Here is an 11,083-nt window from a genome sequence, read left to right as displayed (position 1 = left end):
CAGCCACATACAGAGTTCAAAGTCAGCCTGGACTATGTAAGAATCTACCTCAGAAAACAAATAACACATACACAAATTATCACCAAGGTGCCTAATTATTCTTCTGATTGAATATTAGAAGGACTTGTCTCTACTCTTTACTCTTATATGTAGGAACAGATGGCAAAGTTGCTTATGCATGTTGAAGGAATCATGTGGTTTCTGCCTTTTCACAACCCCACATAAAAATGAATGGAAGATTAAATCCCTGTTCACCCAGGACTGGGAATTGGGAGCATGAGTTTGTAATCCCTGGATAAACATCCCTTTGCATATCCTAAATTGGAAAACAGGTGATCTTGGCCTTCTGGTAATGGCCTCCCTATTGCCTTGAACAAAATGAACCTCTTCACAAATTGGCTTTAGCAGCAGAACAGAAGATAAGAAGCCACTAGAATATCACTAATCCCTCTTTATATGTGTATATGTGTTACTTTTTCATTCCATGGAAATTGACAACAGTAAACCAGCCCAAAAGTTTACATAGAGGAAGAGAAATAGTAACAGACACAGAAATTCAAGTCTTAAAGCACGACTTGTTCCTTTTCCCCAAAACTCGTCTTCTTGTTGATGTAGTAGAATGAATTCACACTGGAAGATTTCTGGTTTCCCTCAATATCAACTGCCTCATGCAACCTATTGAATCTCAGAAAAGCAGGCAGTCTAATCAGGATTCAAATTTTAGCTATGCTGTTTATAGGACAACTTTAAATAAGAGATAATTACATTAAGCTTCAAATGTGTCTATTCTGCAGAATGAGACACAAACTCCCCTTACAGCATAGTTGTTGAAAACTCAGTGAAATAATGTTTTTGAAGAGGCCTTGTGAAACATAACTAATATCAAGGAATTAGCTGTTGGCAAAGTCATTCAGTGATTGATTTTTTATATTTGTAAATCCTTTAAAATGTGTAGAATGGCATATGGAACGTGCAGAACATCAAATGCATCCCTTCCCTTCCTGAACAGCAAGAGTGGCTCTTAGCATAGAGCAGACACTTCTCCTTTCTTTTATAAAGCTTCCTATTCCACCTTTACATGTATTACATAATCCCTCTGATCACACCAGACAACAGATATGCCTGATCTTCAAAGCAAGTGAAATCTGCTGAGTCACAGAGGCAGAGATAAAGTTCTTACTGGGCATTCATATGTCAGATAGTTTGATTCATTATGGAAACATTAGAATCCTGGGCTCTTATCTTTGTATTAGGCAGGTGCTACTAGGCTGATACTGGTCTGTTTCACATTGCTGTTATGAGAATCAGATGGAATAAACAATAGAAAAGCACTTTAAAAAGTTTCATGTATCCATCAACTTCTTGCCTGGATCAGCATATTTTGCCTAAGTGGATGCTTAGGTCATTATTTGAAAGCTCTCAACTGTGACCTCTTAGTCAATGGACAAGTCATAGCAATAGTAAGCAAGTTCTATATCGGTCATATGATTAATATTTCATCCTTATTCATCTAAATATCTCTCAGTGGAAAAGGAGAAGATGGTCTTCATCAGGATTACTCAACTCCACTGATATAACACAAAGAACACCATAGATGGCCTGTAAAATGACGAGGAATGACTGTGTACCGAGAAACACTATTTACAGAAATAAGTCACATAACTTATCATATAGGTAAAGTAATAGAAGCCTTTTGTCCTTACTTTCCACACTCACATGCATTAGGCACAATAATAAATTCTTAGAATGACACAAGAAACAAATCCCAGAGATCCCAGAGGTGAAACGGAAAGTAGGATCAAGACTCTAGGACTACAGGAACAGGTCAGTGACTGAATACCTTGGGTCTTTGATCAAGCAAAAGAGGACCCCTCAGACCTAATGTTTTTGACTGTTAACACCACGCAATGCAAAATTGTCCTTCCAATATATCAAATTAAAGATGCTGTGACAGCATCAGTGGTCAGTCAAATGCCGCCACAGCTGGAGTCACTTACTTTCTCATGGCCCTAGACTTCTCCTTTTCTTCTGGGTAATAGATGGTGAGTGGGTTGAACTGGCTTAGGAGGTGGAAGAGGAAGAATGCAGCTGAGAAGCTTTTTAATGCTCTTAGATACTACATCCTATTGACAGAAACAAGGACAACTAGAGTAATTACTAGGAGGGAAATCAAGCAACCAGTCTCTTAATGCTTCCTTCTCATTAGTCAGCATCAAGATGAATATCCAGGAACTCAAGGATACTTAATAAACCAAGAAAATGCAAATTAATACCAAAAACTCTATGGAAATTAAACTTTCTTTGGAACCACAGTCCATAAAATTGTTACAAAACTTTTATACCCAAAATAAAGTGATTTCTGGCTAAAGTAAATGGTTTAAGTATAATAAAGAGATCCAGACAGTGGTGGTGCTCACCTTTATTTCAATCACTTGGGATGTAGAGGCAGGTGGTTCTCTGTAAGTTTGAGCTCCAGGTCAGTCAAGAATAGATTTTAAAGGAAAGGAAATGACTAGATACCAAAAAGAGCTGAAGAAAATCAGTCTTACTGGAAAGATACAATAATCCTAAATATGTCTATGTGAAACAACAGAACCCCAAAATATGGAGGCAGAGGCTAGTGGCACTAGAAGGAAAAGGGCAAGTGCATTTGAAGACATCAACATTTTTTCTAACATCTAACAGAAACATTAGATGAGAAATTTCAGGGGCTAGAAGAGCTAAACAACACAATCAACTTCAGGACAGAGCTGGCAAACAGAACACGTCACATAAGATACAGACTTTTTTCAAGTAAACATAGAACATTCAGCAAGATCCTTTTGTCAAGACTCAGGGAACAACATGGAAGATAAAGGGAAATATTTTTTCAAAGAACTGTTTGGGTTATATCAGTGAACTTAGTAAACTTTTGCAAAACTAAAGATGAAAAGAAGGTGGTATCATGAATATTAGGAATTAGCGTGGGGGCACTATGTATCCTGCAGCCATTTTAAGATTGATAAGGAGTAAATGCAAATAACTGTGCATTATTGGAACAGAGTAATTGGAACAGTATGGTTCCGTGGTTAGGGATCTGGGGTGGGGTGGGAAGATGAACAGATATTAATGATCTGCATGAAGGATATTTGTATTGGAGCTACTCTCTGTTTGTGTGTGTGGGTGCACACATGTGTGTGTTTGTCTGTGTACATGTTCATGTGTGTGCATATGCATATGGAATCAGAGGTTGACACTGAGTCTCTCCAGTCTCTTTCTGCCTCAGTTTTTGAGACAGTGTCTCTTAATAAGCCTGGGCGTATAAATTCAGTTAGATTGGCTGATGTATGAGAAATCCATCTGTCTCCATTCTCAAGCACTGAGATTACAGTTGCATGCTATTGTGCCTGGTTTTCTGTATAAATGCTGGGGACAGAAACTCCAACCCTCATGCCTAGGTGGCCAGTCTTCTACCCAATGAACCATTTCCCTGCCCCTTGACAGGGTGGTGGTAGATACTCATATCTATCTCTAGTAAAATTCTAGAACCACAAAATAAGCACAAAACTGGAGGAAACACCAATGATATGGATATTTTATCAGCATCAGTTTCTGATTCTGCCAATCCTCTAGAGTGTTGCAAAATGTTATCAATGAAAAATTAGAAATCTTTGCAAGTATCTGCTTTTTTTACACAATTACGTGTAAATCTGTAACTTTTTATAGTGTTCAATTAATAAAATATAAATGGCAGAGCATATTTGGCCTGTCAAACATAGTTTACAGCCTCAGATCTCAACCAGGGAAATGCCATAAAGTCACTGGGAGGTGTTCAAAAATAGAGATGACTGGGCTTTTCCCGGATATTTTGATTTAGTTCATCTAGGCTGGCACTCAGGCATGAACACTGTTTCAGTTCCCCATGGGATCCTAAGAACATTTCAGATTAGACGACTACAATCCTTTGAACATAAGATGTCTATCATGTTTGTCTTCCCTGTTTTTCCTTATTGTACACACAATCAGCCACTGAAAACTAGAAATATGCTCATAGAAAACTTTTAAACCTTTCCCGCTTATCTATAATAATGACCACTGCTTTGTTGCAGAGCTTCGCTTCTGTCATCAGACTTGACATCCCAGACTGTACACTGCTTGGTTTATGTTCTATGCTTCCCTTGAAATGGCCTCTAGCAGTCTTTTGGGTTTCTGGGTTTTTTTTTTTTTGGTTGGTGTTGTTGTTGTTGTTTGTTTTGTTTGTTTGTTTTATCCAGAGTAAAGTTCTGGCCTTTGCAGTCTTTCTCATAAAATCATTTTTAAGTTCCACTTCTCTCAAGTAAGTAATCTCTATTCTTTCTTAGGACCTATTTAATTTAACACCTACCTGGTTCACCCAACATTCGCCTCCATCACAAATATCTGTATCCCATTCATGCCAGCTTTCCCATAGTGCTATGGATACTGCTGCCCTCTTTCCTTTCTTCTTGTCTTCCTCATGTTTCTGATTGCTCTATTAGATGTGTGTGTATGTGATGTCTGCATGTCTGTGTTTGTGTATTACAGTTGTGTTTGTATGCAGAATGCTGTAGGAAATCTTACAGTCAATAGCCTTTAAGTTAACCACCCACTAGGGCATGGCCTTTTATACTTATTTATGCTCATGTATCCAGCCTCTCTTTTCTGGCTATGGGATTCAGTTGCCATTCTCCGTTTCAGCAGAGGATATTGATTTGTGAGTCTTCCCCTAAATAAATAACCATTTCTTATTCTAAATTCTGAACTAGTATTGAATTTCTTTTAAGCATCCATCTTCAGCAGAGGATAGAAGATAGTGAGAGTGTCTTCTATATTCTCTACCTTATTTCTGAGACATGGGATCTCACTGAACATGGAACTCTGTTTTAGCTACACTGTCTAGGCCAGCATGCCTATTTCATCTTACTTTCCAGCCCCCAGCACTGGAGTTACAGGTGTACACCATCATGCCTGGCTTTCACGTGGATGCTGGGGATAATAACTTAGAGTCTCATGCTTATATGTATCAAACATTCACCTCCTCAATTCCGGTGTCTTATGTTTTCTCTCATTTACCTCCCAGAAGTCTTTTCTAAGAGATGAAAGGACAGTGCACTGTGACTGTATATTTATGTTCCTCCCATTCATGTGCAAGATGATTGTATTAGGAAGTGGGGCCTTTGGGAGGAGTCTAGACCATATCATGGCACTTATAAATGGAAATAGTGCCCTCATTAAAGGCCTCAGCAGCTGGAAACAGCAAGAACACTTGCTGTTCTTGCAGAGGACCCAAAATAGGCAGCTCATACACTGCCTATAACTATAGATCCAGAAGATCTGATGCCCTCTTCTGGCCTCTATAGCCACCTGTGTTAGAAGGAGTGCGCTTGTTTGTCCCAGCCACTCGGCTAGCTTAGACCTGAAATAATCACACAGTAATTGTATTAATTAAATCACTTCTTGGCCCATTAACTCTTACATTTCTATTAATCAGAATACCGCCACAAGGCTGTGGTTTACCAGGTAAAATTCCCAGCGTCTGTCTCCAGCAGCTCCATGGCTTCTCCCTGACTCTGCCCTTCTCCTCCCATGCTATATGCCAAGCAGTTTCTTTATTCATTAACCAATAAAAGCAACACATAGACAGAAGGACCTCCCACACCACACCTGCACACATGCTTGGTGTAGAAGCTCCTGTTTATGTGTTGATTTCATTGGTTAATGAATAAAGAAACTGCCTTGGCATTTTCATAGGGCAGAACTTAGGTAGGCATGGAAAACTGAACTAAATGCTGGGAGGAAGAAAGCAGAGTCAGAGTGAAGCCATGAATCTTCTGCCTGAGACAGACGCTGGTTACAATCTTTCCCAGTAAGCCACTGCCATATGGCCACACAGATTAATGGAAACAGGTTAAATTGAGATGGAAGAATTAGCGAATAAGAGTCATAAAATAAAGTTAATGCTTTTAAAAAAGAGTAAAGTCTTTAAAGGGACAGTACAGATAGTCATACATTAAAAGGAATAAAGAAAAATAAGCCACGTAAAGATGGAAAATTCACAGATAGTCTGGGTTATGTATATTATTGTGTTATCTTTGAATTTTCTGGCTGTAAAAGAGATAAGTACAGAGACATTTCATTGTATGGGCTGCTAAGCTAAACCAGCCTGCATATTATAAAGGTATCATGACTTCCAAGTTTGAGTCTAAGGATAAATTGCTTTAGAAAAGAGGTTTTTCTTTTGTTTTCAAAGACGATGAGAATCTGTGGATTGCTTCTACACCAATGTGGTTTAATGAACCAAGGCCTCCTGAAAGGTTGCTGAGAACACCCGCCAAAAATTACTTCGCTCAACTGTTGACTGAGCTGAACCCAGTACACAGGATACACCATGAAAGACCGGATTAATAGTGCACCCATATGACAGGAAGCAGTTTGGAGAGAAAAAAAACTATGTCCATATTCCCAAATATTTTTTATAAATGTTCTTTTACATTTAAATGGGGATATGATATAGATATGAATAATTTGCATTGGTATGGATCTTGGTTTATTGATATAAATTTAAGGTCAATTTTGTTATATGCATTTATTTCTGATCTTGATTAAGGTATTGTGATTGTGTAACTCATTTAAAAATGTAATGTATAATAAGAAATATAGGTTAATAAATAATCATCTATAATTGTCGAGCTTGTAGTCATATTAGTTAGATTTACTAGATATATAGAGAAACATTTCAGTTAGATAGGTATTCTTCAAATCTTTCAGAGACCTTCATAATATGACATTTAAATGTTGTTTTAAAAATTTAGAACTTTTCATAACAATGAGACACATCTGCTCCTGGCAGCACCAATTACTTCAAGAGGAAGATTGACATCAAAGAGGCTCCTTAGCCATTTGGTCAAGAAACTGCTATTGCCTGGACTGCTTCACTGGACATGCAGTAGCCACAAAGAGTTGACTACTGAACTTGCCTAAAGATGAGATGATCCTTCAGCATTCTTGCTTCATTAAAGAGTCTGCGAGACAAAAGAAAGTGATTGAACTGTCTTTGAATTTTCCTGCTTCATGGAAAAGTTTGCTGGATACTATGGGCCTGTGGGCCAAAGACGGGTGCCCCAATGATACAAAGGAACATTGGGTGACTATCCAGGCAGTGACATGTCTCTGTCAATTCTAAAATTTTGGAAATTGCTTGCAATGCACTTCCTGTTTACTTAGGTAATATTATGTCCTTCTGGAGTCTTTGATGGAGTTGAAGAATAGATAGTTATTATTATAGTTTTCCTCAGTTATGATAAAAGATAAAATAGATATAAATATTGTAATTGTAGCTTTTGATTGATACCTGTTTTGTTATATGTAATTTTACTATGTTAAAGTTAAAGCCCTTTTTTGTTTAAACAGAAAAGGGAAAATGGTGTAGGAGGTCCTTCTGCTTGTGTGTTATTTTCACTGGTTAATGAATAAAAAACTGCCTTGGCCTTTTGATAGGGAAGAACTTAGGTAGGCATGGAAAACAAAACTAAAGCTGGGAGAAAAAAAGCAGAGTCAGAGAGATGCCATGGATCCTCCACCTGAGACAGACGCTGGTTAGAGTCTTTCCCAGTAAGCCACTGCCACATGGCGATACACAGATTAATGGAAATGGGTTAAACTGAGATGTAAGAATTAGCCAATAAGAACTTAGAACTGACAAATCAAGCAGTGATCTAATTAATAATTTCTGTGTGGTTATTTTGGGGTTAAGCTAGCCAGACAGCCAGGATGAACTAGCAGCCTCTCCCTACAACACATGTCCCACATAAATACACATATACACAGGACATGAAAAATAAATCTTCAAAAGCCCCCAAAGAGCTCCTTCCACCATGTGAGAACACAAGACATCCAGAGTAGGGAAATGTATCCTTATCAGTAATCAAATCTCTCAGGCACTTTGATTTTAGATTTCTTAGTGTCCCAACATGAGAGAAGTATGTTTTCTATTGTTTATCAGTACCCACTTGAAACAATTTTTGCCATAGTAACCTGAAGAGGCAGACTAAGTCAAGTCATAGTGTCCCCAGATAGTTCCCAGCAGAGCTGGGAATTTTCTGTGTAAGAAATACATTCCACAGTCGGTCTTAAATTTTGTTGCTCATTGCTTCAGACCAAATGGCTAGAACAAAGTAGATGTTCAATAAACAGAACTTTCAAGGTGTGTGGATTATTTCCTCTTAATAACATGCTCTTAGAACCATATGTACCCTTTCTTCTTTTCTTCTTCCCCTGAAATGATAGATTCTCTGATCCATGGTCATTTCTTCATTGCAAAATATGTTATTTCCAAGCCGAAAGCATCTATCCTTTTCTGACTCAGGGCATATCTTTGCTATTCAGGTGTCAACATGGGGAGATAGCACATACTCATCTGCTGTGTCCTAACCTGGATATAGCAACACCTTGTCTGCTGTGCCCTTAGTGACTGACACTTTCAATAGGCTTTAGGGCCTGTTTACACTAATTACAGAACATCATTTTTTCACGGGAACGGGAGGACTGGGCCAATGTGAGGGCATCCCAGCAGGCAAAGCAGCTATGAAAGTCAGGTTGTTGACATCTGTGCCATGCAAATTGAATTTATGTTGAAATAAGAGTTCTGTTTGCCTGACTCCAAAGTAAGGGTTGACAAAGACATCAGTATTACTGTAAAATAAGGCAATACACTGGAGCTCACACAGCATGTGGAGAGGGCTTCAATACACCATTGAATTGAATGTGTTGTTCTTCACAAGTTGTTCTTCTTTATTCTTTTATTCAGGGTTTGGGGGAGTTGCCAATCTAATAATAAATTCTTCTCAGGAAATGTGCACCAGGTAGATACAAAACAGGATTTTTAATTAAAATATGTATTGGGTTGTGTGAGGAAATTGTTTTTCATTCTTTCAGTTCCTGTAGAAGGTTGTGGGGTTGAAGATGCACACTCATTGTCACTGTTGCTGCACAGCAGGGTTCTTCACTGTTCTCCTAAAGCTTCCTCAGGAGAGGCTGTGAGCATGAACAGCTGTAACATGGGGCATGCTTCTCAGAGGAAGTAGAGTTGTGGGAGACAATATTATCTGGAAGAAAAAAAGCATGATTAGTCTGCAGATTTGGAGGGCATATGGAAGAGGAAAATCTGTCTGTGATGTTTAGAAAAATAAACAAATGATTCTGAAACTCATATGCAAGTGTTCATGTATGCATGCGTGGTGTGTGTATGTGTGTGCATGGATATGATGTGTGTGTGGTATGTGTATGAGTGTACTTTGTGTGCAGTGTGTGAATGGATGTGGTATGTGTGTGTGTGTGTGCCGCATGTATGGAGGTGGTGTGTGTGTGTGTGTGTGTGTGTGTGTGCATGTGGTGTGTGCATGTGTGTTATGTGTGTATGAGTGTTGCATGCTTGCATGGTGTATGTGTGAGTGTGGTGTGACAGGGACCAAAAAGTCTTGTTAATTTTCGGATTCTCTAATGGCACATATGTCTGTGTCAATACTAACAATAACCATGATGTAAAAGAGCAAGTTTGGTTAAATTCAGTCAGAATGGGAAGCTTTTTGGTGCAGTTGTTATAAGATGGATTTAAGCAAATCAAGAAAGTTCCTATGTATTCACAAAATAAAACGTAAATTTGGATTGTTTTACACATTCTTCCATCGTCTATGAAAGGGAACGAAGCTTTAGAACAGTTTCTGAGGGTCTGCCACTCTCCCTTCTACGTGTCTGACTTACTGTTTATAGGAAGACTCAAATGTGAGTGCTGGACACAGCTCTACTTAAGACTCTGAGCAACCATTGGAATTAATGATAATAATCATTTCTTTAGTAAGAACATAGAATGTATATAATTACTTAGTAAACCTTAAAATATTCTGTGCATTCTTCCTCAGGACCACGCCTCCTAATCCTACCGTGTTGCCAAAATGTGGCTTCTAACAAACTGACTTTGGACAAGCTGGATGTGAAGGGGAAGCGGGTCGTGATGAGGGTGGACTTCAATGTTCCTATGAAGAACAACCATATAACAAATAACCAAAGGATCAAGGCTGCTGTTGCAAGCATCAAATTCTGCTTGGACAATGGAGCCAAGTTGATTGTCGTTATGAGCCACTTGGGCTGACCTGATGGTGTTCCCATGCCTGACAAATACTCCCTAGAGCCAGTTTCCACAGAACTCAAGTCTCTGCTGGGCAAGGATGTTTTCTTTTGTTGTTGTTGTTGTTGTTGTTTTTGTTTTTCGAGACAGGGTTTCTCTGCGGCATTGGAGGAGGCAGAGGCAGGTGGATCTCTGTGAGTTCAAGGATATTCTCTTCTTAAATGATTGTGTGGGCCCAGAAGTCAAGAATACCTCTGCCAAGCCAGCAGCTGGCACTGTCATCGTGCTGGAGAATCTCTGCTTTCATGTGGAAGAAGAAGGGAAGGGAAAGGATGCTTCTGGGAACAAGATTAAAGCTGAGGCAGCCAAAATTGATGCTTTCTGAGTCCAAACTTGGGGATGTCTATGTCAATGGTGCTTTTGGTACTGCACACTGAGCCCACAGCTCCACGGTGGGTGTGCATCTGCCACAATGACTGGTGGATTTTTGATGAAGAAGGAGCTGAACTACTTTATCAGAGCTTTAGAGAGTGCAGAACAACCCTTCCTGGCAATATTGGGAGGAGCTAAAGTTGCAGACAAGATTCATCTGATCAATAATATGTTGGACAAAGTCAATGAGATGATCATTGGTGGTGAAATGGCTTTTACCTTCCTTAAGGTGCCCAACAACATGGAGATCGGAACTTCTCTATATGATGAAGAAGGAACCAAGATTGTCAAAGATCTCATGTAATATTTTGCATTTATTTTTGTTTATAAATAATAATTTTGACTATTTATGGGATATAATATAACATTTTATCTATGTGTGTAACATAGCAAAATGTTTCAGTAAAGCTAATTAATATACTTATCACCTTACTCACTTACATTTTACAATGGTTATATTAAAAGTCAATTCTTTTAGCAATTTTTAAATATGCTCTGTCTTAGGGTTTCTATTGCTATGACAAAACTCTA

The 11,083-nt window shown here is 38.6% G+C and overlaps 1 pseudogene; it reads left to right on the top strand.

The window, feature by feature from the left end:
- Positions 1-1,616: 1,616 nt before the first annotated feature.
- On the top strand, positions 1,617-10,856 carry LOC125403060 (phosphoglycerate kinase 1 pseudogene; annotated as a pseudogene).
- The last annotated feature ends 227 nt before the right edge of the window (positions 10,857-11,083 follow it).

This window comes from Myodes glareolus, chromosome 22 (genome assembly GCF_982192425.1).
Source record: "Myodes glareolus chromosome 22, mMyoGla1.1, whole genome shotgun sequence".
NCBI lineage: Eukaryota > Metazoa > Chordata > Mammalia > Rodentia > Cricetidae > Myodes > Myodes glareolus.
The sequence above is the reverse complement of the archived record's forward strand: the minus strand, read 5'-3'. Positions and strand labels throughout refer to the sequence as shown.